The sequence below is a fragment of the Rhinolophus sinicus genome, linkage group LG05, assembly GCF_036562045.2.
Source record: "Rhinolophus sinicus isolate RSC01 linkage group LG05, ASM3656204v1, whole genome shotgun sequence".
NCBI classification, from domain to species: domain Eukaryota; kingdom Metazoa; phylum Chordata; class Mammalia; order Chiroptera; family Rhinolophidae; genus Rhinolophus; species Rhinolophus sinicus.
In genome coordinates, this window is record NC_133755.1 from 107,486,456 (window position 1) to 107,513,534 (window position 27,079).

The 27,079-nt window shown below is 35.0% G+C and overlaps 1 pseudogene; it reads left to right on the plus strand.

The window, feature by feature from the left end:
* Window positions 1-340: 340 nt before the first annotated feature.
* The window catches only part of LOC109456809 (elongation factor 1-alpha 1), a 149,124-nt pseudogene continuing 122,385 nt past the window's right edge, over window positions 341-27,079 (plus strand).

Here is a 27,079-nt window from a genome sequence, read left to right on the forward strand (position 1 = left end):
TTATACCGTGAAGGATTGTCATTAGGATTAAATGTAATGAAGATAGGAAGATCCTAGCAGAGTCACTAGCACACAGTGGATTTTAGCTGTTATTTTCATAAAGAGAAACAAATTATATTGTACTGGAAACCAGAAAATAAGAACACTACAAGAAATTGCAGGGGAAAAATTTCTATATTTGTAAATATGGGACAATTGATAACCTTGTGAAGACTATTTTATAAAAGAGGTGGAAGTGGAAGCCAGATAGCAAGGGTTTAAAAAGAAAGTGGTGCTTTTCACAACAGATTTGACATCAGAATACAGGTGTAGTAAAAACCACCATTAAATCTCACCCAAAATGGGAAAGGAAAAGACTCATAACAACATCGTTGTCATTGGACGCGTAGATTCTGGCCAGTCTAACACTACTGGTCTTCTGGGATACAAATGTGATGGGACTCACAAAAGAACCATCGAAACATTTGAGAAGGAGGCTACTGAGATGGGAAAGGACTCCTTCAAGTATGCCTGGGTCTTAGATAAACTGAAAGGTGAATGTGAGTATGGGCTCACCATTGATATCTCCCTGTGAAAATTCAAGTCCAGCAAGTATTATGTGTCCTGGATGCCCCAGGATACAGAGACTTTATTATTATTAAAAAGATGATTACAGGCACATCTCAGGTTTTTAGGATTAATAACTCAAAAATAGCTCTTTGGGTCTGTCTTCTACATTGGGTTCATCCTTTGAAGAACATTCCTTTAACCAGATGTGACCTTGTTTTCTTTCAAAGGCTGACTGTGCTGTCCTGATTGTTGCTTCTGGTGATGGTGAATTTGAAGCAGGTGTCTCCAACAATGGGCAGACCCATGAGCATGCCCTTCTGACTTACACACTGGGTGTGAAACAACTAACTGTTGGTGTAAACAAAATGGATTCTATTGAGCCACCTTACAACCAGAAGAGATATGAGGACATCGTTAAGGAAGTCAGCACCTACATTAAGAAAACTGGCTACAAACGTGACACAGTTGCATTTGTGCCAATTTCTGGTTGGAATGGTGACAACATGCGGGAGCCAAGTGCTAACATGCCTTAATTCAAGGGATGGAAAGTCACCGGCAAAGATGGCAAAGCCTTTGGAACCACACTGCTTGAAGCTCTGGATTGCGTCCTGCCACTCATGCAATGGACAAGCTTTTGCATCTGCCCCTCCAGGATGTCTACAAAATTGGTGGTATTGGTCCTGTCCCTGTGGGCTGAGGGGAGACTGGTGCTCTCAGACCCGGCATGGTGGTCACCTTTGCTCCAGTCAACGTTACAACTGAAGTAAAACCTGTTAAAACGTGTGTGTGTGTGTGTGTGTGTGTGTGAATTTTTAAGTATTTAGGATTTAAAATCAGTACTTTTTAATGGAAACAACTTGACCAAAACTCTGTCACAGAATTTTGAGACCCATTAAAATGAAGTTTAATGAGGGAAAAAAGGTGGTTTCCGAGATAGTGAAGTCTATAACATAAATTATTATTTCAAATAAGCAGTGAAAGAAAGAGGAGTTTGGATTTTTGTGCAAGCTACTAGGTTTGAAGGAAGGTAGGTTTTGTTTGTTGTGTTTTCTACTGTGTGAAGCAAGAACATGCTTACCTTTAAAATAGCAAATTAAGAAAAGGTTTTAAATGTAGTTAGGAAAAGTAAAAATTACAGGAAATAGGCTCTCCATAAGGCATTGGAGAATGGAGTACGTAGGCAGGACATGCTTAGCCTTGGCAAGAATGAGGTGTGCTTCCTGGAAGGAGGTATGGACAGTGACGTCAGACAGGCCTGAGTTAGAATCCTTACTGTCATTACTCGATATGTATGATCCTCAGTAATTGCCTTGATTTCTCTGGACCAAATATTCTTATGCATAAAATGAGGGGACAATATTAATATGTAGGGCTATTTTGAACACTGTGATAGGAGTAGGCTTTCAAAAAATGTTGGTTTCTTCCTTTCCTTCCCTCATCCTCCAGAGAAGTAGACATCAGCAATTAAGGAAGTTGATCAATGGCATTCGTGTGTTAGTAAAAGTAAGTTTGCATGTATAAGATAATTGGACAACTTTCATGGGAGATATGGTAGAAAAGGCAAAGAACAGGTGAAAAAAAAATAATTGGCCAGATTTTGTGAGAATTTAGTTGAATTTGGAAAATTTTTGAATTCACTGAGACAATTGCTTGCTAAATACACCCTGTATTCTGTCTTACTAATGTCATCTTTGCTACTTTACAAAGATACCTGGTTCCATGAGAGTTAATAATGCGTAAAATCTAAGAGTGGCCTAGACTCTGAAATAAGCCTGCTCAAAGAGTGCCTAACAAGCAGTCTATAGCTTTATGTGAGCTGTTACAGATAACAGCTCTCCAATACCCCTTAGGGATCCAAGTTTTATTTCAGATCATGAGTTTCAAATCATCCATCATTTCTGAAGAAAGCAGGTGACATCTCCCTGACCAGTGAGTCACTTACACACTTAACGTTGGTTGACAATACTTTGTGTCTCAGCATGAGAAATGAATGCTATTTGGAAAAAAAAAAAAAAAGATGACTTTTATTTTTTCCTCTTTAATGCTTAAAAACCTTAGCTTGCCAGGGGGGAAACAATATTATTTAGGCATTTGTAATTGAATGTGAGAGGAAATTTCCCATGTTTAATGAGAAGATGTAGCAGAGCCATGAAGACTAAGTTTGTTCTCTGGGCTGCTTATGCCCTAAATTTTTTCATTAATATTAACTAGAGTTTACAAACCTCCTCAGGCCAACATATGTTGTAACTTGGAGAAGAGAAGCACATAATAACTCACATAGTCTACTACCATTATCTTTAGAAGTTAGAGGAATAACAGGGGCAGAGAAGTAGTGTTAGCAGGTAAGAAAAAGGCTTTTTGCCAGTGGGAAAACGTTGCTTCTTCTGAGGAAAACTGCATCTGCACTTACAATTATGTAACATTGACACAGAATTAAATTTGCAGCATGCCTGTCTTTCCCTAGAGATTTATATGTTTTGCAGGTCAGCAATGCAACAAATGGCATTAGAAATTAGGCAAAATAAAATTTTTATTTTTATTTTATATAATGTGTTCTCTTTAAATGTTCACGATTTTTTTCTTTTGTCCCTTTTTTTATGACAAGCAGTATTATGTTAGTTTCAGGTGTGCAACATAATGATTAGACATTTATATAACTTACAAATTGATCGCCCTGATAAAGCTAGTACACATCAGACACTACACATAGTTATTTCAAATTGTTGACTATATTTCCTGTGCTCTACTTTGAATCCTCTTGACTATTTTATAACTACCAATTTGTACTTCTTAATCCATTCTCCCCCTTCACTCATTCCTCCCAATTCCCCTTCCATCTGGCAAACATAAGAATAGTCTCTGTATCTATGAGTTTGTTTCTGTTTTGTTTATTTATTTTGTTTTTTGGATTCCACATATAACTAATATCATATGGTACTTGTCTTTGTCTGACTTATTTTATTCAGCATAATACCCTCTAGATCCATTTATGTGGTTTTCGATGGCAAGATTTTATTCTTTTTTCATGGCTGAGTAATATTCCATTGTATATATGTATGTACCACTTCTTTATCCATTCATTTATTGATAGAAACTTAGGTAGCTTCCATATCTTGGCTTTTGTAAATAACGCTGCAGTGAACATATGGATACATATGTCTTTTTGAATTAGTGTTTTGGGGTTCTTCAGATAAATACCCAGAAGTGGAATTACTGGATCCTTCATTGCCTCTTGAATAGCTTTGTTTTAAAGTGTACTTTGTCTGGTATAAATATTGCTGTCCCAGCTTTTTTGTTTGTTTCTATTTTCATGAAATAGCTTTCTATGCCTTTACTTTCTAGTCTGTGTGTTCCTTTTTATCTGAAGTGAGTCTCTTGTAAGCAGCATATATAAGGATCTTGTTTGCTTGTATATTCAGACACCCTATGTCTTTTGATTGGAGTATTTAATTAATTTACATTAAAAATAATTGGTGATAAGTATGTAGTTATTGCCATTTTGTTATTCATGTTTTCAGTCCTTCTTTTTCTCCTTCTCCTTCTTCTCCTTCTCCTTCTCCTTCTCCTTCAATACTGGTTTGGTATTTATGAACTTCTTTAGCTTTTTCTTATCTGGGAAGCTCTTTCTCTGTACTTTGATAGTAAATGATAACTTTGCTGGGTAGGGACATATTGGTTGTAGATCTCTGCTTTGAATATTCCATGCCAGTCCCTTCTGGCCTGCAAACTTACTGTTAAGAAATCAGTTAACGGTCTTATGGGAGCAACTTTGTAGGTAACTAATTGCTTTACTCTTGTTTCTTTCAAGATTCTCTCTTTGTCTTTAAGCTTTGGCATTTTAATTATGATGTGACTTGGTGTGGGCCTCTTTGGGTTCATCTTGTTTGGGACTCTGTGCATCCTGGGTTTTTATGTCTATTTACTTTGCCAGATTAGGGACGTTTTCTGTTACTATTTCTTCAAATAGATTTCCAATTCCTTGCTCTCTCTCTTCTAATTCTTCTCCCATTCTTCTCCCTATGTTGCAAATATTTTTATGCTTGATGTTGTACCAGAGACCCCAATCCTATCATCAGTTTTTGGGGGGATGTGGGTTTCTTTTGTCTTTCTACTGTTCAGATTGGGTGTTTTCTGCTGGCTTAGGTTCCAAAATACTGGTTCAATTCTCTGCTTCATCTAACCTGTTGATTCCTCTAATGCAGGGGTGTCGAAACTTTTTTCAACGTTTTTCCCCAAGGGCCATGTGGTAAAATACACAAACAACTGGGCCACTCACTTGAGGTGAAGTACATATTGCCTCACCTGTTTTATTTAAGTAAACTAGATATATTTTTGGAATTTGCTGTGGGCCAATTAACAATGGATCATGGGCCGAGATGGCCCACGGGCCGCAGTTTGGACAGCCCTGCTCTAATGCCTTCTTCATTGCAATTATTGTAGTCTTCATTTCTTACTGGTTCTTTTTTTTGTTTTCTATCTCCATTTTTATATTTCCTATTTCTTTGTTGAAGTTCTCAGTGAGGTCATTGAGCATCCTTATAACCAGTGTTTTGAACTCTGTATCCGGTAGTTTTCTTGCCTCCATTTTGATCAGTTTATGTTTTCTGGAGCTTCGTTCGGATCTTTCATTTAGGATATGTTTCTTTGTCTTCTCATTTTGGCTACCTCCCTGTGTTTGTTTTTATGTATTAGATAGGACTGCTATGTTTCCCAGTCTTTGTAGAGTGGCCATATGTGGTAGGTGTCATGTGGTGCCCAGTAGCACAGTTTCCCTGGTCACCTGAGACAGATGCTCCAGGTGTGTCCCTTGTGTGAGTGGTATGTGCCCTCCTGTTGTAGCTGAGCTTTGATTGTTGTTTGCACATCAGTAGGAGGGATTGACCCTCAGGCTTATTGGTTGTGAGTACTGGTCATGACTACAGTAGAGGAGCTCTTCTACATAGGTTGACAATACAAAGCAGGATGCACTTTAGTAGGGCTCTGGCGCCTGCCCAGTCTGCCCTTTAAATGTGTAGTTTTTGAAGGTAGTTGGGTGGTGTTCTGTATGGTGTGGTCTGAAGCTGACCACCATGTGTGTTGGTTCTGGGACCTCATGGGAGGGTCTCTGTTGCAAGCCAAGGTCAGGGGCTGACTGTGCCCTACCCAGGGCCTCTTAGTATGGGCTACAAAGTGCTCCGCAGATGATTTCCACTTCTGCTGGGCATGGAGGTGACTGAAAGAATCTAAGCTGCAAACTGAGGCTGGCTGCTGCTACTGCCAGGCTTGGAGCTGCTTAGCAAGTGGTATAGGGCATGCCAAAGCCAGATGATACTTGTTTGGGGTTTGTAAACATTTGAGAGATTTTAGGAAAGTCTGCAGCATAAGCCAAGTTTGGCCATTTGAATGAAACAGAAACTTGGAAGCAGCTTAGGGGGGTCCACAAGTTGGGAGGGGCAGTGTCTGAGGGAATCACCAGACCTGGGCAACTGATGTTAACCGGGTTGATGGAGACTCAGATATGGGGTCACCTGAGCATGCAGCCTGGGTTAGGTGAGGGCTCAGCAAAGGAACAATGGTTTCTGCCAACACTGCTCTCTGGGAGACAGCCGCCCCTCCAGCCAGACAATTAATTTCCTTTCTGTATGTCCTTGGAGCTTTTCAAGCTCCTGCTCCAGTGCCGGAGCTCAGAGTGAGGGAGTCTGGCAACAAGTAAGTCCATGCACAGGTCCTTTAAGAGGAATGGCTGGGGCTCCATCAGCCTTCCATCTCACTCAGCCCAAATTTCTGCTGGTTTCCACAGCCAGAAGTTATGGGTTCTTCTCTCCCCAGCACTGAAAACCTGGGCTAGGGCACCTGCTGTCGGGCCAGTACCCCTTGTTCCTCAGGGGCACCTCCTCAGCCAAAATATCCCTCCCTATTTTTAACTGCCACATATGGGTGTCAGATTAGCCAGTTCAGCCCCTCCTACCAGTCTTTAGGTGGCTTCTTCTGTATATCCTTACATATAGGACTTCTATTCAGCTACATTTCAAGCAATGCTCAATGATGGTTGTTCCATAGTTTAGTTGTAATTTTGAGGTGGTCGTGGGAAGAGATGAGCACAGTATTTACCTACTCTGCCATCTGGATTGGAAGTCCACCTAAATGTCCATGATTTTATAAACAAAAGCAATGTTTAGCTATATGCTGCTAATTGTAGTGTCTACCATTTATTGTGCTATTTTATTTGTTATATATTTTAATCCTCATAACAACCCTATGGGATAGATAGAATTAGTTTTTTTTTTTTTCCTTTTTTTAATTTTTATTAAATTTATTGGGGTGACAATTGTTAGTAAAATTACATAGATTTCAGGTGTACAATTCTGTATTACATCATCTATAAATCCCATTGTGTGTTCATCACCCAGAGTCAGTTCTCCTTCCATCACCATATATTCGATCTCCCTTATCCTCATCTCCCACCCGCCACCCCCTAACCCCTTACCCTCTGGCAACCACTAAACTATTATCTGTGTCTATGAGTTTCTGTTTCTCATTTGTTTGTCTTGTTCTTTTGTTGCTTTTGGTTTATATACCACATATCAGTGAAATCACATGGTTCTCTGCTTTTTCTGTCTGACTTATTTCGCTCAGCATTACTCTCTCAAGATCCATCCATGTTGTCACAAATGTTCCTATATCATCTTTTCTTACTGCCGAATAGTATTCCATTGTGTATATATACCACAACTTCTTTATCCATTCATCTATCGAAGGGCATTTTGGTTGTTTCCATGTCTTGGCCACCGTAAACAAAGCTGCAATGAACATTGGAGCACACGTGTCTTTATCTCTAAATGTGTTCAGATTTTTTGGGTAGATACCCAGGAGAGGGATTGCTGGGTCATATGGCAATTCTATTTGTAATTTTTTGAGGAACCTCCACACTGCCTTCCATAACGTCTGCGCCAGTCTGCATTCCCACCAACGGTGTATGAGGGTTCCTTTTCTCCACAGCCTCTCCAACATTTGTTACTATTTGTCTTGTTGATGATAGCCATTCTGACTGGGGTGAGGTGATATCTCATTGTGGTTTTGATTTGCATTTCTCTGATGATTAGAGATGTTGAGCATTTTTTCATATGTCTATTTGCCATTTGTATGTCCTCTTTGGAGAAATGTCTCTTCAAGTCCTCTGCCCATTTTTCAATTGGGTTGTTTGTTTTTTTGTTGTTGAGTTGCATGAGTTCCTTGTATATTCTGGATACTAGCCCCTTATCGGAGGCACTGTTTGCAAAAATCTTCTCCCATTCAGTTGGTGGCCTCTTTATTTTGTCAATGGTTTCTTTTGCTGTGCAGAAGTTGATCTTTTTTCACCATCGTACTACTTTAAATAAGCTGGTCAATGTTTACATCAGGTTCATTGTGAAATTCTTATGTGATACATGTGTTTGCTGTTTATGAATGTGTGTGCCTCTTTCTCTTTCCACCATTTAACACCAAAATTAATGAAGCAAGTTTATTAAGATTTGAGTGCATAATATGAAATTTTTGAAGATAGCCTACATTTGGTGCACTTTTATATTTATAACATAATTTTCTTTAAGACTTTACATATTTTACAAATAGATGCTTTGTAATTAATGCCAATGTTATCTTGCCTTTTATACACAGTAGTTTGTTACTTATGGATACTATAAACCAGTAATTTTGCTGTTAAAAAGTTCAACAAAAGGTCAATTATGTCAGTGAGATGTACAAGCCAGTTGGTTGGAATTTTGTAGATATAAACTACAATCTGAGAAGTGTAATATTGAGCTACTCCCCTTCCTGGCTCTATGCAGGGGTCTGAGGATATTGCAGAATTCAGTACAAACATAGAAATTACAATCTCCTGGGGGAGAGGTCACATAACAAATAAATTTTGAAGTAAATTAATTTCAAATGTATCAGGGCAATGAATAACAGACAGAATAATGTGTATAGAGAATGACTTAGCAGGTTTGGGAATGGTAGGGCTTAATGTAATTGAGTTAGAAACATGATGAACATACAAGTTTGTATGTTGAAGGATTAGAAAGACAGGAAGTTCTCTATGTCACATAAACAAAATAACATAACTTTATATATACATGTATGTATATATATGTGTATACATAAATATGTATATGTATACATATGCACACATATGTATATATGTATGTATGTGTGTATATACATATACACATGTATACATATATAGTTATATTAATTTGTTATGCATATATACATATATGTATAAGCATGATTATACATATATATGATTATGATTATATATATAATCATTGTTTCTGTGAATTAGGAGCTCTGGGTCCTCTGTGAGGCTCCAATAATTGTTTTGACTAAGGCTGAATTCTCATCTGAAGGCTCAATTGGATAAGAGCCTACTAACAAGCTCACTCAGGTTATTGGCAGAATTCATTTTCTTGCATCTGTATGATTTATTGCAGCTTGCTTCTTCAAAGCCATGAAGAATAAAAAGAGTGAGTCTGCTAGAACAGTAGAGACTTATTTAGCATAACATAGTCAAAGGAGTGATACCCCGTTACTCCTTTTTGTCATATTTTATTGGTTACAAGGAAGTCTCCAATCCTCATAACACCCAAGGACAGGGAATTACACAGGGTGCAGAGGTGGAGATCAGCAGGGCCTCCCAATGACTCCATAGAGGGGATGCAAAATATGATAGTATTGAAGAGATGATTAGAGGACAGATATGGTGAGCTATGTTAGCAATAGTGAAATGTTTTAGCTGTATTTTAAGATTTGCAAGGGTTTTGGCAAGATACTGGAATGATCTGATTAACCTTTTAAAATATAACTTTGGATATATAATACTGATCATTGGACAGCTCACTATATCTTCTCCCAGCTGTATGATAAAAGATAGCTATTCTTATTTCAATTATTGGAGTAGATATACAAGGACAAGCATGAAGGAATCTCAAGAGTAATGAATGCTTAGTATGAGTCAGGCCCTATGCATACACTTTTGTTATTTAATCCCCACAATTGATTTATAAACTAATTACCCCTACATCCTCTCAAATGTAAGGAAATTAGAGCAGAAATAATATTGTTTCACCTGGCATTATCGGGCTAGTTGCTATCCATTCCTAGATCTGGATACAGATTTATAGTTTTCCCTCTTGAACCATGCTATTGTAAGGAAGTCAAGCTTGTTTTTAATAACATTGTATACAATTAAGGGACACAACATGATGATGATTTGATATACACAGTGAAATGATTACTATAGTCAAGCTAATTAACATATTTTCTCACAAAGTTGCCTTTTTGTATGTGTGATGAAAGCACCTGAAATCTATTCTCTTAGCAAACTTCCAGTATTCCATACAGGTTTATTAAGTATAGCCGTCAGGCTGTACATTATATCTCTAGACTTATTAACACCACGTAACCGCAACTTTGTGTCTTTGGACCAATTCCTCCACCCCCCTCGTCTGGTAACAGCCTTTCTACTCTTTGGTTCTATTTATTCACTTTTTTAGATTTAGTGAGAAAATGCAGGATTTTGTTTTCAGTGTTTGGCTTATTTCACAAAGTATAATTTCTTACAGATCAATCCATGTTGTTGCAAATGGTAGGATTTTCTTTTTTTAAGGCTGAATAATGTGTGTGTGTGTGTGTGTGTGTGTGTGTGTGTGTGTGTGTGTCATTTTCTTTATGCATTAACTCATACACAAACACTTACTTTGTTTCCATATCTTGGCTATTGTGAATAATGCTGCAATGAACATGACAGTGCAGATATCTCTTTGAGGTACCATTTTTATTTCCTTTGGATATATACCCAGAAGAGGGATGGCTGGATCATACTTTAGTTCTCTTTTCAGTTTTCTAATGAACCTATAGTATTCGTAGTGGCTGTACCAATTTACATTCCTACCAACAGTGTCCACAAAAAAAAGATACGTGCACTTTGAAGAAGCAATCTGTAATGAATCCTGCACGTATAATAGAATCAAGTTTTAATGCCAATTAGCCTTCTACACTTTCAGAAGCCGATGATTCCACCTCCACAAAAGCTGAGAAACAGAGAAAGTTTTTGAGAAACACTTTGCAGTGTTAGTTGCACAATTACATACTTATATCCAGGCTTTCTTCAAAATGTATTAGAATTTTAAAAAAAGTTGACCACTTATGAACTTCTATAATCCTGTGCATATTTCAATCACAACAGCTTGCTAGCTGAAAATATTCAATAAATGTTGAATGATAGGAACTCATTGAAATTATTTTATTAATTTTAGCAATATTTAGGTACTTGTTAGGTCACTTATCATATTGCACTATTTATAACAATAAAACTTGTATAGAAATATTACTTTATTCTCATTTTATAGGGTTAAGATTAGTATAAAATCACAAAATCATGAAAGAAAGACAATTTGGGATACTTTTTTATGATACTCTTTAGAGGTAATACCATTATACTAAATTATATATATATATATATATATATATATATATATATATATATATATATATATACTCATGAGTAATGTATGCATATCTGGGCTCTTTTTAAAATAACATCATAATCATACCGTGTTTTCCTGAAAATAAGACTGGGTCTTACACTAAGGTTTGCTCCAAAAGATGCATTAGAGCTTATGTTCAGGGGATGTCATTCTGAAAAATCATGCTAGGGCTTATTTTCCAGTTAGGACTTATTTTCTGGGAAATTATATATATATATATATATATTAAGAGAATGGTCATAGTAATTATTTTCCACACACACACAAATTGTTAGTCTATAATCAGCATAATGAGAAGATAATTACTAATATTTATTAAGGTTTTATTATGTGATATATTGTGCTAATCATGTTTCATGTATTATATTATTAAATCTTCATAACTACACAGAAACAAGTTACTATCATTATTAAGTCATTTAAATAAATCAGCCTAGGACATATAGCTAGTAAGGGGTTGAGTGAAAACATCACTGCTAGATTTCAAAAGTACTATGTATGCAGCATCTACATATGAGTAGTATTCAAGAGGCATCAGTAATAGTAGAAACAGACGATTACTTCTATAACCTTTTTTTGACTTGGGTTCTACTTTATTTGAGAAAAGTATACTTAGGAGCTCTGAGCAGTCTACATAGAAAAGAGCAAGGATAGCCTGCCATATATATTGCTAGTATCCTGTTCCACAGCTGCCCATAGCAGATACAACTGAGTAAATAAAACTTGTTCACATTCAGCCAGTATGGAGTCTTAAACTCCTTTTTTGAATACTGTGACATCATATTTCAATCACCATACCGGATCAGTACTGGCAAATGCAAGAGAACGTATTGGACATTTTTGGACTAAACTATAACTAAGCATGCTTTCTCCCCCCATCAGCGCAAAGCTATTGAAATCAAAGGAACTGTTAAAATTTACAGAAACATCCTCGAATCGCTCTATTGGAATGAGAGATCTCAGTGGGGTTTATCTTCTTCAAGTCTTTCATTCTAACTTTCTCTCATAGATGGGGAAATTATTGGATATACAAGTAGAAGATACAACTAATGGAAGGCAATCTGATTTGTTTTCAGCTGTAATTCAAAAGCAAAGTGACTTAAGTACTTTGGTAAATTAATTAAAAATAACCTATAGCAATAATAACCACATTTACACCCTTGGAGAAAGTGACATTCCAAATGTTCAATTAATACTTAAGCTATTTATAGCTCCTCCATTTACCTATATTTTTTGAAACAATACACAGAAATCAATTTTATATGTGTGCATCTATTCACATTTTTTGATTATTTAAATATTTTAATGTAAAAGCTACTAGTAGCAATCATCCAACATGTTCACAGAAATTTGCATCTTACAACTTGGATATCTCCCTTTATTTTTATTTTTAGAAAGTAAATGTCATATCTTAAAATTTAAAAAAAAATCAAGTGCCAAATAATAATTTTATTCAAGTTAGTGCGACTTAATTGGTTTTGATTCAACAAATGTTTATTGAACTTTTATTGCATCCAGAATTTCTGACACTAGACAGCTTGAAATGATAGAATTCAAGTTAATCATTAAAATATGTAAATTAATTCTTCTGCCTTTTATGTGAATCCAACAACTGAATTCTGTTTTCTTCTATCCTCAATCAAGCAACATGTCAGGAAGGCATAGGATTTCTGTCTAGTACTAAGCTATACCAATCTGAAAGTACACAAATATATGTATAGATGAGAGCTCTGAAAATGCTTTTCTTCCATCCAACACAAGTGCTGCTAAATACTACCAATACATTTTAATCAACATAACAGATTTTTTCCCTTCAGACTCCAATTTTCTACCTGAAGGAATAATCTCTATTTCTAATATTTCATTTCACTTTTAACCTTTAAGCTCATGAAATCCCTCCAGTCCGAGAACTTGCTACAAATGATTGCCATTGCTTAGTGCCACGTGCCCTCCTGTGCTTGTCTTATGAAATGCATGGCTTGAAATCATCCAATCAAATACATGTCATAAGGTTGCATTCTAATACAAAACATTAAAAGTCATGATCTAATTACATTTGCTATAATACTTTCAGTGGCTCACATAACATAAAGTACAGCCAAAAAATAAGTATATGTTTGAATAAATTTGAAAGTTTTCATAATTGAAAACCACCAGCTAGATGGAGGTAGGCCACACCTGCCATTGGTGTCTGTTTCTAGGGACATGTTGTGAAATTAATATACCAAGACTGTTCAGATCGTTTATGGAAACTCTTTATAGGAACACTTTTGATTTTACTGATTCAATCTTTTAAAACATTATCTCAAACAATATAAGAAGCTTGATAATGAGGTATAAAAGTCACTATAAAGTCACTCTAATTTGATCAATAAGTTTGTACATCCAAAAACATAAGAATATTCATTTTCTTCCCTCAGAAAATAGGAAACTAAGAATACTATATTATGTGTTGGTGACTTTCAATATCTGTCTTATATTCAAATTATACTTAAGAATTGAATAATTATGTTGAATTTGTGTTTCTCATTTTGTGATTTATTTAGAACTACAACAACAAAAATCTCTGAGTCACACTCTGCAATCAAGCGAGCTTAGGAAGAAAATCTGTTAATAATTACTCGGCACTGGTATATCAAACATACATAATAGTTATCTTCCTGAAAAGATGGATTTATACAATTAGAAATGATGAAGATTCTCATCATGACGGTGATACGAATAGTTACATTTGTTGAGAGTATGCTATGTTCTAGTCACCTTTATAAATCATTTCCCATGCATTTTATCACTGAATATTTACGACAATGATGCAATATGCAATATGATTCCCATTTTACAGATCAAAAATAATGTTCAGAGAGGTTGACTTGCTTAAGATCCCTGATAACATCCTGCTGAGATGAATATGTCTGGTCCAACTCCAAAAGTTTAAAAGTACTGTATATTTCACCTGGTTTTTCATCTTTGGTTGTACCACATCCAGTGGAAGATAAAATTATCATTATCCGAGAATGCTTCTTTATGACAGATATTTTCTTATAATGGAAATATCCACAATCAATTTGCATGTGTGTAGGCTGGAGCTTATGTCTGAGGATAATGTATTTTTGCTTTTGTTTTTCAATTCCAATCTCATGAAGTGAAAGAGTTAATATGTTGTATTTACTTAGCTAGGTCAAACCTTAATTTTGTATCTTTCTAACTGTGAGGGCTGAGATGTTACCTACACTGGTTCTCAATATCCTAATCTGTAAATTGCAGTTATTCATAAAACCTGGGCTATAAAATGTCTTAATTATTAAGTGGAAAGTGCTTACAGAGTACCAGGCATGTTGTTAAGTGTTCCAATGCTAGTTATTTTTGTTGTTGTTGTTTCAGTTGTTTTCTTTTTAGTGATTTTCCCATCAGTAAGCTTTTGATGTACACTTGTTTGTAGTCAGCTTCCTTTTTTTTTATTTTCTTCTGCATCCTAAGACTTTGCTGACACCAATCAATAGTTAGAAGCTAGAATTAGAATGATGAAATAAAGAAACAAATCAATATTAGTTTATATCAAACAGAAAAAAAGATCCCATTGCCTGACATCATTGGCACACATGAGAGGAAGACTGATATCTGGATCAGTGAGTTTCAATTCCATAAATTCTTAAATGTGACATTTAATGATTTGAAGAAAAGGATTGATAATAGTTATTAGCTACACCCACTGTTTGGAAAATGCAAGTAATCGGCCATTTCTATTCCAAAAAGTAAGGAAAAGAGGGAAAACTCCATCAAAGACTAATCATATAAGCATTCTAAATTAAAATGATAGTACTTGCTAAGAATCGTCTGTTCTTTCAGCAGCTAAACTGCTAAAGTTTTCAATAAAAGTGGAGGCATTAACTTATTTTAATGAACAAAACAGATTTTAAAAATCCCCTCCCTCAAATTTAACTGATCCCCTCAAATAGATTTATTGCTTATGTCTAAGAGTGACAAAAAATTATATTTCCCTATGACAGTAATGTGCCATGCTCTAATAACCACCTTCCATTTCTCAGAGTCCTCTCTTAACTTCTCCAGACATTCTTTATATCTTCAGCTCATTTTTTTGAATTATTTGACAAAAAATATGTACATGTATTTGAAGTGCACAACACAATAACTTGATGTACGTATGCATTGTGAATTGATTCCCACAATTAAGTTAATTAACATATGCATCACTTCACATCACTTTATCGTGTGTGTGTTTGTGTGTGTGTGTGTATGTGTGTAAATACTCATGATCTATTCTCTTGGCAAATTCCATAGATACAATACAGTAATATTAACTATAATCACTATGCTGTGATTAGTCATCTTATAAGTAAAAGTTTGTACCCTTTAATCAACCTCTCCCCATTACCCCACTCCCTAATCCCCAGCTACCATAACCCTGCTCTGTTTTGATGACTTCCACTTTTTTTAAGATTCTAAGTAGAAGTGGTACCATGCAGTTTTTGTCTTTGGCTACTTCACTTAGCACAATGCCCTGATGGTTCACCCACATTGTTGCAAATATCAGGGTTTCCTTCATTTGTAAGGCTGAATATTATTTTGTTCTATATATCTACAACATATTCTTTATCCATTCATCCCTCCATGGACACGTACATTATTTCAACACCTTGGCTATCATAAATAATGCTGCAGTAAATATGGAAGTGCAGATCTCTCTCTGAGATAGTGATTTTGTTTCTTTTGGATATATACCTAGAAATTGAACTGCTAGATCACATGATAGTTCTAGTTTTAATACTTTCAGGAGACCTCATACTGTTTCCCATAATGGTCGTACCAGTTTACATTCCCAACAGTAGTTAACGTGAATTTCCTTGTCCTTATCCTCACTAACAGTAGTTATCTCTTCTCTTTTTGATAACAGACAGCAGACAAGTGTGAACTGATATTTCATGGTTTTGATTTATATTTTCCAGATGATTAGAGATGCTGAGCATCTTTTCATATACCTACTGGCCATTTGTATGTCTTCTTTGGAAAAATGTCTATTCAGTTCCTTTGACCATTTTTCAAATGGGTTGTTTGGTTTGTTTGTTTGTTTTTGATATTGAGTTGTAATCTTTATATATTTTGGATATTAACCCTTTATTAGATATATGATTTGCAAACATTTTCTCCTATTCTCTAAATTGCCTTTTCATTTTATTGCTTGTTTCCTTTCCTGTGCAGAAGCTTTTTAGTTTGATGCAGTCCCACTTGTTTATTTTTGCTTTTGTTTCCTTTGCTATTAGTGTCAAGCCCAAAATATCATTGCAAAGACCAATGTCAAGGAGCTTACTCCCTATGCTTTATTCTAGGAGTTTCATGGTTTCAGGTCTTAAAAAATAGTCATTGGTCTCTTTTGAGTTGATTTTTGTGTATAGTGTAAGATACGGGTACAAATTCATTATTTTGCATATGGCTGCCCTGTTTTACCAACACCATTTATTAAACAGACTATTATTTCTCCATTGTGGACTCTTGGTACCTTTGTCAAAAAATTAGTTGACCATATAAGCATGGCCTCCCTATTCCATTTAATTTATCAATATGTTTGTTTTATGCCAATAACATATTCTTTTGATTTCTACAGCTTTGTCATACAGTTTGAAATCAGAAATTGTGAAGACTCCACCTTTGTTTTTATTTCTTAAAATTTATTTGGCTATTCAAGTTCTTTCATGGTTACATATAAATTTTACAGTTGTTATACATATTTTAGGGTTGTGAAAAAGCCACTGGCTTTTGATATGGATTTCATTGAACCTGTAGATTGCTTTGGGTAGTATATACACATTAACTATATTAATTCTTCCAATTTGTGAACATGTGGTATCTTTCCATTTCTTTGTGTCTTTATTTTATTTTTTATCAAAGTCTTATACTTTTCAGTATATAAATCTTTTACCTCCTTGGTTAAATTATTCCTAAGCATTTTATTATTTTTGATACTACTATAAATGGGATTGTTTTCTTAATTTCCTTTTTAGATAGGTCATGGTTAGTGGACAGAAACACAACTGATCTTTGTACATTGGTATTTGTACTGTAACTTTAAACTTTACTGAATTTGTTTATCAGTCCTAACCTTTAAGTTCATATATTCCTTTAGTCAAAGAACTTGCTACAAAAGATTGTCATTGCTTAGTGAATTTCTTCAGCCCTTGTCTCACCTTGATTACTATCTAAATTTAATCCAATAATTTAAACCAAAAGTAAAAAAAAAAAACTGATTTGGGGTTGACTACTTCACAAATGATTTCATTATTGTACACTGTATAATTTGCCAAATGAAATTCTTCCTAAATCAAGAGAAATCATAGGAAATATTTTTTAAATTTAATTTGGATTATAGTATGCTACATCACCCCTTGAGGCATCATAATTGTCAATCAAATGAACTACATTTTTGTTATATAAGTATATTCAAAGTGTTGTATTTGTTGTAAAAGGTATATGTAGATATTCGTTGTTTCCTCTTGTTTTTTGATCTTGCTTTCTAAAATTACACTGGGTAAATTTAGCATATCAGATGTGAATACGCTCATATTTCATCCCTAACTATAAAAACTAGTTTTCTGTACTCATCACTTCCTCAGTTCTACAGAAATTGGTTTTGTTTGGTTTTGTTTTTTGTCATCCTTTCACATGTGCTCTGACTATTTAATTGATGTCCTGAGAATTTTCTGCATCTTTTATCTTTAGAATTGTCCTTATTTTAATCTGTTCTTTTTTGTTACTGCTTTAAGGTTCTCTTATCTTTCTTTATTAATCCCTTTTTTCATCCTTCTTTTAATAAGAATTTATTCAGAATCCTACCTTTCATCTGGCTGATTAATGCTGACTCGCCTAATTTTCATAAACACTGTGGCTTCATCTATACTTATGGTGTCCTCTGTTAGATACAGAGTTGACCTCCAAAAACGTCTTATACTAATATGTTCTCCTATAATACTAATATTTTATCAAACTTTCTACAAATCATCTCTTTCGGAATGTGCCATATAACCTCTCATTTAGTATATTTAATAAACTCTCTTTTCCTCTAAACTATGTCCCTCCATTACTCCTCATATTATGGTAATATCACTTACACAATTACAAGAAAATCATAGAAATAAAACTAAGTTGATATTTACCTTATAGTATTTACAAGATACAATTTAATAAAATTTCTCTGAAACCATCACCGTAGTGAAGGTAATATATCCATCACCCAAAAGGTTTTCTTATGGCACTTCCCAAACCCTTTCCTGCTGCTCCTTACAACCCTAACCCTACCACCCTGTCTCCAGCTATCTACTGATGTGTTCACATTATATACATCTTTATGTCTTCCACATCTCTGCTTAACATGCTCAATCTTTCTTCTACCTTCTCAAAAATATAGGTTATAGTTATAGTGACTGTTTTAATGTCCTTGTCTACGAATTCAATCATCTGTGTTAAATTTATATGTTTCCACTGATTGTTATTTTTTTTTTTTTTCTTCATATTGAGTGGTACTTTTCTACTTCTTTGTATGTCTGGCAATTGTTTGCTTGATGCCAGACATTGTATGTTTAACATGCCAGGTGCAGCATATTTTGTGTTTCTATAAATATACGTGAGCTTTGTTTTGGAAATCATTGTTACTTATAGAAAGTTTTATGCTTTCAGGTATTGTTTTTAAACTTTGCTAGGTGGCACCAGAGTAGAATTTAATTTATGAATAATTTTTGTTTTGTTTTGTTTTTTTTCTCAGCCTGAGACAAAATCTAATGTCCTATAAATTATGAGATTTTCCATCATAACTGGTGGGATCAGGAACTGTTCGTAGTTCTCTTGTCATTTCAGGTAGTTTTTTCCTCAGCCTTGGCTGATTTCCCATTACATTTCATGTATGCAAGGATAAGTATTGTGCTGAAAATGCTATGGTTCTCTAAAACACACTACCCTCTGACCCCTCCACCCCACCTCTCTCCCCTCTCTCTTTCCCTCCCTCTTTCTTCTGTGTTCTTTTCTTCTCAAATATTCTTCCCAATGACTGTCTAGCTGCATTGGCCTTCTTATGCTCCCAGTTCCATTTCTGCAACTCAGATCATCTGTCTTTATCTGGGTCCTCTAACCCCCTGTACCACAGACCAGAAAACTCTTTCCAAGTAATAAGTTAGGCAATTGTATGACTCACTTATTATTGTTTTATTTCTCAGGAATAACTGTAATTTTTGCCTGATATCCAATGTCTTGAAATCCATTGTTTTATATATGTTGTCTATTTTCATTAGGTTTTATTTTTGTTTGTTTGTTTGTTTGTTTTTTTCCCATTCTGGCCAAAGCCAAAACACTCCTTCATATTTGACATACTCTTTTTCTTTTTAAATCTATGTTGAAAAATATATTTACTCATGGTTTTACTCTCTTTAACTAGAGTCCTTGACTACATTTTCATGCTACCTATTAATTCTCCTAGGGCCAAGATATTTTGCAAATCAAAAATTTATAATGTTTCTCTCATTTTCAAAACCTTTCAGTTATGCCCTCTTAAACATAAAATCTATGCTCAGTCTTTTGGCATGCAAGTCCTTCCATGATCTCATCTCTTTCTAACTTTCAGGCTTCCTTTCTTTCTATTTCTCTCTTTTATGCTGTGAGCCAACGAGGCTAAATCACAAATTTCCCCTGTTGAAGATAAATACTTGTGATGATTTGAACATGTTTTTCTTATGCCTGAAACTATTATCCATCTCATGTTATTTTTCCTGGTAAATTCTAATTTGTGTTTCAAGACACTTATCAATTAGTTTTCTTTTTCTCAAGTCTTGCCACACTCCTCAAAAAAGAATTTGTCAGGCTTTTTTTGTGTAGTCACTGAACTATTATTACGCACATCTCAGTGGCAGAATGTGTTTTTGTTTTTTGTTTTGTTTTGTTTTTCTTTGGGGGGAGGGGTTTGGACTCTATAAAGACACAGGCTACATATGTTTTACTTTTATGTTCCTGAGAAACCCATATGTTGTAGTACAAGTTACCATTACTTCTGTTAGTCAGATATTCCAGTTCGTCACCTTTCAGCCACATGTTAGTACAGTTACAAGTACAGCATAGCACAAGTTGTCATTACTTCCATTAGTCAGATATTCCAGTTCATCATCTTTCAGCCACATGCTAAGTATGTATTTCTTTGCTGTTGTTTGGTTGGAGTGGGGCAGTGTTACTACTTATGATCAATCAATTGTCAACAAAAGGACCTATATCATATCTTGGATAGAACATCTCTGAAGAGAGACTCTCTAAAGCACCAATTATTATTTCCACAACTGGCATTGCTCTAAATGGTGGCTGATTCTTCAGCTTGGATTCAGAATGAGAGAAACATAGATCAAAGACAGCAACTCTCTTGATATGGAAATATATTATGAGTGAAATCTAACTTTGATGTTTTAAGCTATTAAAAGGTTAGTTATTTTTTTGTGAAACATCATCCAGCCTCTTCTAATAAATATTAACTAGATGCTCAATGAATGTTAATGAATGTATAAATAAGCTAATGCACATATCTTATAGATTCATAAATACTATATTAAAATATTTGAAAAACATTCTGTAAAATGACAATACTTTATGGTGGCATTTTTTTTATGGTTTACATGGCTGCAGTCCATGTATGAATGGACGTGCTCTAGGACAAATAATTTTAAATGGTGGAACACATAGTTTTAAGAACCATTATGACTACTACGAAATTTTGGTTTATTTGTTTATACAGAAAAAAACTAATTGATCTGATGATTAAAGGGATTTTATTCAAATTAGTAATATTAGAGACATCTATGGATTGATAAAAATGCTCTGATCAACCAAACTAGTATTCTGTGAGATGAACATGGACAGAAGGTCATGGCATAAATTAGGGCACGTAAAATCTATTGGGCCTATGATAGGAATATCACATATTTCTCTTCATTTTCGTCTTATACTTGTGTTTCACTTTGCAACACATCATATATCTTGTTTCATTTTTGCATTCAGTCCAGGAAAACAGGTATTATTATTTTCTTTACCACTATTTTATAATGAGGAAATAGAGGCATGGAGAAATTAACTATCTTTCCTATGGTCATACCATGCATGAGATCAATGGCACAAACTAGGTCTTGGAGTCCAAATGCTTGTTATTTTATAAGATGGTTTTCAAAATATGTAATTTTAAGGTAAAGGTTATGGAAAAAAACAAAATAGATGAATAAACAAAACAGAACAAAAATCATAGATACAGAGAACATTTTAAGGGTTGCCAGATGTGAGGGTGTTTAGAGAGATGAGTGAAAAAGGGAAAGGGATTAAGAAGTACAAGTTGGTAGTTACAATATAGTTATAGGGATGTAAAGTATAGCATATGGCATGTATAAATTATGTAATAACTATTTATAGTATCAGAGGGGTACTAGATTTGTTGGGGTGATCACCTGGTGAGTTTTATAAATGTCTAATCACTATGTTGTGCACTTGGAACTCATATAATATTGCATGTCAACTGTAATTGAAAAAATTAAAGATTATATTTTTAAAAAGAAAAAAGGGATAAATAAACAAATTGCAAGAATATAAGGAGAAATACAGGATATCAAAGATCACATTCATTCAATATTAGGTCTACAGGAAAATGATCAAAGATTTAGGCAGAAAAGAGAATGAATCCAGAAAAGAAAGACGAAGGAGAAATTGAAGGTGGTCGTAAAGGATGTGTAACTATGGAAGATATGCCCAAATAAAAGAATAGACTTCAGAAAGAAGTTGCCATCTCTTGCCTTTTGTGTCTGGGATACTTAATTAGGAACTTCTACCTTTGTTTTTGCCCTTTTGTCCTTTGGCTTTTCTCTCATTCACTACACATACACACACACACACACACACACACACACACACACACACACACACACTCCTACACCTACATTTATTTAGTGTTGTAAAAACAAACAAAACACCTAAATCCCATAGAAACAAACAAAAAAACTTTGGCTGGCTCATATAACATTCAATAACATTTGTTGAAATAAATAAATAATTAAGCTCTAAGAGAAGAGGCAAGGACTAAAATAAGGTTTCTCCAGAACTGGGCAGATGTTAATGAGTTTTCTCCAGGATTGGGGACATAGGATACCTACTTTGTCAGTGGTGTTGGTGGTATGATCTTGGTTTTGATGATGGGTGAGTTCAGTGATACCTTGAAAGATTCTAGCGCTACATATGGTCAAGCTTTCATAGTGAATCATTTTCATAGTTGGACAGATGCGAACCCATGAGTAATTGCAAGGGATTTTCTATCCTTTTTTGTTATTTATTGAACAACAGTAGGGAAGATGCATTCATTACCACAAGTAACATTTCTCAAAATCACTTTTCCATGCCTCTCCAACTTCCTTTATCTGATGGCAGTTCTGGAGATTTTCACTGAACACTTCCCTACATCAAGTCTGCAAAGTTGTTCTCACCTATTCTATCACTGTGCCTGCTCTTTAAATCATTATTATCTAGATAAGTTACTTTCTCCATTTTCTTTTGCAGTTTTCATACCTCTTTATATTTTACATGGCTTCTTCAAAAAAAAAGAAAAAAAAAGAGTGTGGGATTGACATTCACCTCTAGATACCTTTGCACTAGTTTTCATCCTTTGTCAGAGTGATCTGTGACTGTAGGGGTGAGTCAGGAACAGAACTTACTTAGAACAACAGACACCAAGATAAAACTACTTAGTCAAAGACTTTTTTATTGCTTTTCTGTAAATTTCTATTACCATGTGAAACCTAGTAGAGAAGACATGACTCTAAATGCATCTCACAGCCTGGAGATCCTGCTGACATTCTTGTGACATCCAAGTTAGGCTTATAATATAGTTCATCGTATTTTGCCAAAATCAAATTCCTGGTTTGATAATTTACTGTAGTTATATAAGTTGTCATGAGGGAAAGCAGGATATTGGATACAGAAAACTTGTTTGTGCTACTTTTTAACTTATTTGTTAAATAATAATTTGTTAATAATAGTTTCAAAATAGTAAATTAGAGAAAACTTAAGAAAATTCAAGATAATCTATAGTACAGAAACAGTATCACACCAGTTTGCCTGAAATAGGGTGGAAGAGGGGAGGCAGGAAGGAACAGGAGGAAGAGATTACAACTTTTTGAGATATACATATGTAGTGATTATCTTGATTGCATGGATGGTTACATGGGTATATATTTACATCAAAATGTATCAAATTTTGTAATTTTAGAAAGTACAGTTTATTGTATCTCAATTTTATGTCAATAAAACTGTTTAGAATTTGCATTTAGGATCGATAATAAGAAGTATATGTATGGGATGATTTGGAAGCATGATCCAAGGGAATTTAAACTAGTTGTGTAACAAAAAGTTTCCAGGAAAGGACAGAGAGAGAGAGAGAGAGAGAGAGAGAGAGAGAGAGAGAGAATCTAAGCAGCCTAAATAAAAGACTGAGAAATAAAGGAGTTTGTCTCTCTTTTTAAAACACTAAAGAAATTCAAAGACTATCTATGGCTAGAGTATGGTAAACTCAGAGGTAAGTGGAAATCCTGAGACGGAAAAAGTAGGCAGCAGCAATACTTTAATAAACTTGGGTTTTGTTCCAAATGTAAACTGAAATCTAAAAAATTAACTTCTTACATTCACTGAAATATCTAGGATATCTTTTTCCTTCAATAAAATAAAAAGCACCATCACGATAGCATGTCAAATTCTTAAAATACCTACCATATTTGTTATATATCAAATTATGGGCAAACATCCAAAAGAAAGGGCTATAATTCTCCTCTAATTCTCTCCTTTCCCTCTCTCCCTGCTGGCTTCTCAACTCTCTCACTTCTTTTTGAAATTAATGTTGTCAGTAAAGCCACAGCTATTCTGGGCTATTTCATTTAGAATGGGTGGCTCCTGGAAGAACATTTGACAAGAGCTAAACCAGCAGAATGTGACAGAAGCCAGGAGGGAGAACCTGGAGATACACTTTCTGCAAATATTTCAGAAGATAAAGCAAGTTTCCAGTTCCCAGACTAGTGTCATCAGTCCACACTGTTCTTTTCAAGCAAGCTAAGCAGAGGTCATCTGCAACTTGATATACTTTGTCACTGTAGCGGATACCTCTTTATTGTCCATTACTCATTCTCTTCCTTTCATGGCAATAGCATCCTTCATTTCATTTGGAGAATCACTGTACTCCATTCCTAACCATGTAGATTGGATAAGATTGGAGCTCCCTCACTACGGGAACAACTGTGTATAGTTTAAGACAATCTGCAACAAACTTTCCCTATGACTCCATCAGTGATTCAGAAATAGGCTTGTCACACAATTGGAGCCAAGGGTACTCACAATACACATCCAGGGAATGGTCAGTAATGACCTAGAGGAATCTTTCCTCTATGTCCATTGTCAGACAGATGTGGAGGATGTTGGGAAGTAGGTGTAGGTCACACTGCCAGGATGGTGGTTGCAGAAACACAGGCTGATAGGAAACTAAACTTATAATTTAGTGGATATTTAAGTGAAATGAGTTTTTGTTTGTGATGTTTGTTTGTTTTTGTTTGTTTATTTGTTTGTTTGTTTGTTTGGAGCACACCAGGACCCAAACTTCCTTGAAATTTTCCATCCTTGCAGGGAAAACAACATTGATGTTCAGTGAAGATCAATGACAGAAAGAAAAAAAAGTCAGTGACAAAAACGTCTTAAAAATCTACTGCACTTCATATGTGAGTTACCTTGTATTCCACTCTGTGCCTTTATATGAAGCAGACTGTCTAGGATTACTAAGAATCTGTGTACTTTGTATATCTGCTCCATGGGTTATTAAATCTCCTAAATCAGAGTTAAGGATCCAAATCACTTAAGATAATGGTTAAGTCTCATGAGAGGAAGAAAATATAGGAAAAGTACAAGATAATCAGCATGTAAAAGAAAGGAAAAAGATGGGAATTATTTTATGGCTAGCAATAGCATCCAAGATCTCAAGTGATGAATACTAAAGCTTAGGAAATTATCTGTGTGTATGTATATATATACATGCATGCATGCATATACCTATGTCTGGGTCAGAAGTGTAACGCTGGTAACTCACTGGTAACGCTGAAGCTAAGACTAGCTTGAGACAATGGGGTATAAGTGACTGATGTCATACTAGCCTCACGAGTACCTAGGGTTCACCAGCATTATTTTCCCCTGAGTACAGGGACTGGATTATGAAGGAAGTGTTAATAGGAGGCAATAAAGGATATATATTATTAATAAAGGTGATATATTATAGAATATTTTGAAAATATGCTAGTTAAATAAAACATGCATCATTTCATGTAACTTAAAGATACTTTAAGTGCTATGGAGACAATAACACAGCATAAGTGATAGTATGCCTGTATGATGCCTGTATGATTTCATGAGGAAATTGTGTTTGAGAAGTTGATATTTGAACAAAGACTTGAGTGATAAAAAACAACAACAAACAAACAAACCAAAAAAAAAAAAAAGTATCCAGCCAAGTGAAAATGTGAGGAGACGATTTCAAGCAGAAAAGATAGTAAGTACTATAGTTTTTAGGTGAGAAATTCTCCCCGCTCATTGAATTGCACAAAAAGGCTGGTATTGTTGGGGTATTTTGAACTTAAGCAAGGGTAATATTAGGTAAGTTTGGAGACAGGCAATATCAGATCATGTGTGGCCTCTTAAGCCATTGTGTGTATGAACACTCATGCTTAAAGTCTATACATAACTTGTTATTGCTTTAGATATTTTCCTCTGAAATTCACTCTCACTGCTGTGTGGAAAGGCTGGGACGGAAGCATAAATTAGTTCCTAGGAAACTATTGAAGTTACCTGGGACTAAAATGTTAGACTTGAAGGTGATTTAATGTAATTAGATTTTGGATGTGTAGTGAAAGTATAACCAACAGTTTGTGCCAATAGATTTGATGTGTGAGGAATCAGGGATGACTTCCTGGTTTCGCACTGGCAACTCGGTAGATAGCGTTGCCATCAGCTAAAATGGGGAAAACACATGACTTAAGAGTTATGCTAGAGTGTGCACAGTTTGGGAACCTAAAGGAAAGGTTAAGTAGCAACATTGTAGGTGAATCTGAAGCTTAGAGGGTATGCTAACTTTAGACATGGACTCCATTGAAAGAGAAAATACTGACAGTTAAAAGAAGGAGGTCAAAAAAAGAAAAAAAACAAAAAGGAACCTTGCAATCTTCCGATACCTAGAGGCCGATCAATGGAGGAGAGGCCAGCAAAGAAAACTAAGAATTAACCACTGAGACTATATATATATATATTTGACATTCATATATAGTTGAATGTCAATTGTAGTTGGCATTCATTGTTGTTCAGCTTCAGCTTCAGGTGTACAGTGCAGTAATCAGGCATCTATATCATCCATGAGGTGGTCTCCCTAATGGGACAAGTGTCCATCAGATACCCTACAGAATCTTTACAACATTATTAATTGCATTCCCCAAATTGACTTTCATATCCCCATGGCAATCTTGTACTTACAGATTGTGCTTTCTAATCCCCTCACCTTCCCCCTTATCCCCACCCCCGCACCAACCTAGCAACCCTCATTTTTTTCTCTAATAGAGACAGTGGAAATGTAATTACTGTATGCGATGTCAGAGGGGTAGTAGATGGGGAAAAGGGGGTTATCACTGGGTGAGGGATATAAATGATAAATGTCTATTACATTGTTTTGTATACCTGAAACAATTTTTTAAATAAATAAATAAAATTATAATAACAACAAAAAGCAATACACATACATAATATGCAAACTCAAACAACCATACCACTTATGTAAAAATTGTGAGGTTGTTTTACAAACTAAGCCTTCAGACAAGTTTCCCCATCCTACAGAAATTCTAGTGTCTCCACTGAGTTAAGTACATAGAAACATTGACAGACCTCCCTGATTGCTTTGTTATTTTGGATCTTATCTTACACCTTTGTAATTT